The sequence below is a fragment of the Suricata suricatta genome, chromosome 4 (assembly GCF_006229205.1).
Source record: "Suricata suricatta isolate VVHF042 chromosome 4, meerkat_22Aug2017_6uvM2_HiC, whole genome shotgun sequence".
Lineage (NCBI taxonomy): Eukaryota > Metazoa > Chordata > Mammalia > Carnivora > Herpestidae > Suricata > Suricata suricatta.
This window is the reverse complement of record NC_043703.1, coordinates 90,203,641-90,207,117: the sequence shown is the minus strand read 5'-3', so window position 1 is coordinate 90,207,117 and position 3,477 is coordinate 90,203,641. Positions and strand designations below refer to the sequence as shown.

Below are 3,477 nucleotides of genomic sequence, written 5' to 3'. Positions count from 1 at the left end.
GGAATTTAAATCTGGCCCGAACTCCAACATTGATGCTCTCAAGGGCCCAGACAGACACTCAGATGAGAGACCAATGTCTCTGCCTCACTCCCTGAATTTTTATGTCCTTCTTCCCATGAGTCCTCTGAAAAAAATATACTCCTCTTAAGCACTTTGGTCGAGTAATAGAATCTGGGGGCCTGGCTCATTTTGTAAACACCAATCCTCTCCTCCTCTTTCCCCATGAGGAAGAAGTTCAGGTCCAAACAACTGAGCTTCAGCACTCATGCTTAGTTGATGGCCTACCCACCAGGCCTTCTCTCGCTACCCCTCCCTTCAGTATCCACAGAGCCCAGGTTTGTCCCAGGTGTTTGTCTTTCTTCGGGATTCTGGGTCAATGCTGTGGTGGTAATCATGGAAATACCCCCGCGGCTTGGGACAGATTCAGGGATGGGATGTGGCTCGCTTCTGGCCAATGAGCAGTGAGGGACAGTCTCCTAGGAGCTTCAGGGAAAACTTTTCCTTGATCCTAAAATGGGACACAAGATGAGGCGTTTCCTGAGTTTGTTTTATTTTGCTGTTGTGGACATTGTTGTGTGACAATGTGATGACTGGGGTGGTGGCAGCCATCTTGTGACCATGAGGAGAGCGAGCCAAGGACAAGGTAATACGCTGAGAATGGCAGAGGGGAAGGAAAAGAGGAAATAGCCAAGTCCTTGATGGTGATGTTGAGCTGAAGGATTAATCTCTGCTGAAGCTACCCTTCCTCTGGACTCTTTGTTCTGGGAGATAAGACATTTTCCTTATTGTCTAAGCCAACTGAATAGAATTTCTCTCTTTCTGGCCACTGAAGACATCTTTACTGGTGCATAAACCGTGGGATCAGAAGAGTAAACACCTGACATAATAATCGGATATGCTAATAGCAGACAGTAGGGACAGCAGCCATTGGTTCAGTGAGGAAAATCTGATTCCTTGACCAAGGGAGGCCCTAATTTTTCTTTTTTCTCTGCTGGTTCCAAGGCCCTGCACTCTGCATCTTGTCCAGGCATGTGGAAGGACTTCTATGAGAGGAGAGGTCTATTCTCCAGTTGGACTTCTGACTCCCATTTCCTGTAGGGTCAGCAGAGGAAAACAGCTTTATTTACTGAATCAGGATGGAAAACAGATGTCCAAGCACCCCGCTGGGCCCAGGCTTACCCTGCACAGAGGCTGGGCCTGTTCTCACTCCTGACCCACCCACCAGCCCCGTGTGCCCCATATCGAGTCCAGATGTGGCTTCTTCCAAGCTCTAATAATAATTCTGATCTGTTGTGGCTAAGTAACCTTTGCCCCCAGCTCAACCCTAAACTCTCCAAGGAGAAAAATGGGAATTAGACTATGAAACATTTGTTGAGGAAGCCCGGGTAGGGCACAGAGGAATGTGCATTTGAGTAGCAGAGCAGTGTGGGTTCAACCACAGCCTGGTCTCACCCTGACGGAGTGGTCTCAACCGTTGTATCAGTCAACAGTGCTGTGTAACAAGCCACCGCAGAACTCCGTGGCTTAAAACAGTAACTTTTTAGGGGCACCTGCATGGCTCAGGTGGTTAAGTGTCCAACTTTGGCTCCGGTCATGATCTTGCAGTTCGTGAATTCAAGCCGCATGTCAGGCTCTGGGCTGACAGCTCAGAGCCTGGAGCTGGTTTCAGACTCTGTGTCGCCCTCTCTCTCTCTCTGCCCTTCTCCACTCGTGCTCTGTCTCTCTCTCTCTCTCTCTCTCTCTCTCCCTCCCTCTCTCTCAACATTAAATAAATATTTTAAAAAGTAAAAAAAAACCCCCAAAACAGGGGCATCTGGGTGGCTCAGTCCCTTGAGCATCTGACCGGCTCAGGTCATGGTCTCACAGTTTATGGGTTCAAGCCCCGTGTTGGGCTCTGTGCTGACCACTAGCTTGCTTTGGATTCTGTGTCTCCTCTCTCTGCCCCTCTCTTATTGGCACTCCGTCTCTCAAAAATAAATAAAAAATGTAAAAAACCAAAACAGTAACTGTTTATTTGCTCACATTCTAAAATTTGGGCAGGGCCTGGTGGGACAGCTCATTTGTTCTCCACACAGTGTTGTGTTTTGGAAGTGAGGTCCGATGGAACGGGAGCATGGGTGGAGGAGACTCATAGAGGACATGTGTCCACCCTGTTCTTTGCTTCCCTGTCCCCATACAGATCCTTCCTCGCTCATCAGCGAACTGAAGGAAGACAATGTTGGCAGAATGTGTGCCTGCCCCAAAGAGAATCTCTTCACATAAGCAGCCTGAGGTGATCTGTGACAGTGGTTAGCTGTTTGCTTGACCCAGAACACCCCACAGAATCACGTAAACCCAGTCAGGGGCGCCTGAGTGGCTCAGTCGGTTAAGCATCCAGCTTCGGCTTGCATCATCATCTCACAGTTCGTGGGTTCAAGCCCTGCATCAGGCTCTGTGCTGACAGCTCAGAGCCTGGAACCTGCTTCGGATTCTGCATCTCCCTCTCTCTCTGCCCCTCCCCTGCTCATGATCTGACTCTCTTTGTCTCTCAAAAATAAATAAATGTTAAAAAATAAATAAATAAATGCAAAGTGTAATGCTGACCGTAAGGGTTTAGATGCAGATTTTCTGGTCATTCAGCATATCTGGGTGAAGAAGGCAACCGAGCTTGAAGAGTTCAAGGTCAGGTAAACCCGTACACCAGTTCTCCTTCCACTTTAACATGATGCTTACTCAAAATGAGCAGATCATTCCCAAATCAGAAGAGGTGGTTGCACAGAAGAAAAAAACTACCCCAGAAGAAACCAAAGAAACAAAAATTATGGCTGGGAATAAATTCGGCATAGAATAAATGCAAATAAAAGTAAAGACATTTTAAAAACTAAAGCTGAGTTAGGTTGGTGCAGCATTTTGTTCAGTGTCTCCACTGTTCTGGTAACAACGAAATACACATGCACACATGAGCTATGGAATATGAACTGCATGGTTTTGGCGATTCTGCATTTGAGTTAAATGCTTCTTACGTTTGCATTTAAAACTGACATTTAGCAACATAAGGTTTAAGAGTAAAATTCATGATGTTTAAAATTTTTAATTTTTTCTTAGAACAACGTTAAGTAGCAGATAAAAAACACCATGATTAAAGAGAGATTACGGAAGAAATGAGAGCTTTATACTTTAGTATCCTTTAATAAAATTTTTTAATGTTTATATAGTTTTGAAAGAGAGAGAGACAGAGCATGAGCAGGGGAGGGGCAGAGAAAGAGCGAGACACAGAATCCGAAGCAGGCTCCAGGCTCTGAAGCGTCAGCACGGACACCAATATGGGGCTTGAGCTCACAAACCGTGAAATCATGACCTGAGCTGATGTTGGATGTTTAACCAACTGAGCCACCCAGGCGCCCCTATACCTTAGTATCTTCAACAAGGAGCCCCACATTTTCATTTTGTCTGGATTCTGCAAATATAGTTGACCTAGGGACCAGGTCTCTTAAGTTC

General features: G+C 46.2%; 1 long non-coding RNA gene across 1 annotated transcript; it reads right to left on the bottom strand.

Moving 5' to 3' along the window:
• Positions 1–530: 530 nt before the first annotated feature.
• On the bottom strand, positions 531–2,763 carry LOC115288977. The gene is made up of 2 exons (XR_003907308.1): positions 2,584–2,763; positions 531–1,092 (listed from the first exon to the last, which is right to left on the bottom strand). It is a non-coding gene; the product is annotated as an uncharacterized LOC115288977 (long non-coding RNA).
• Between the last annotated feature and the right edge of the window lie 714 nt (positions 2,764–3,477).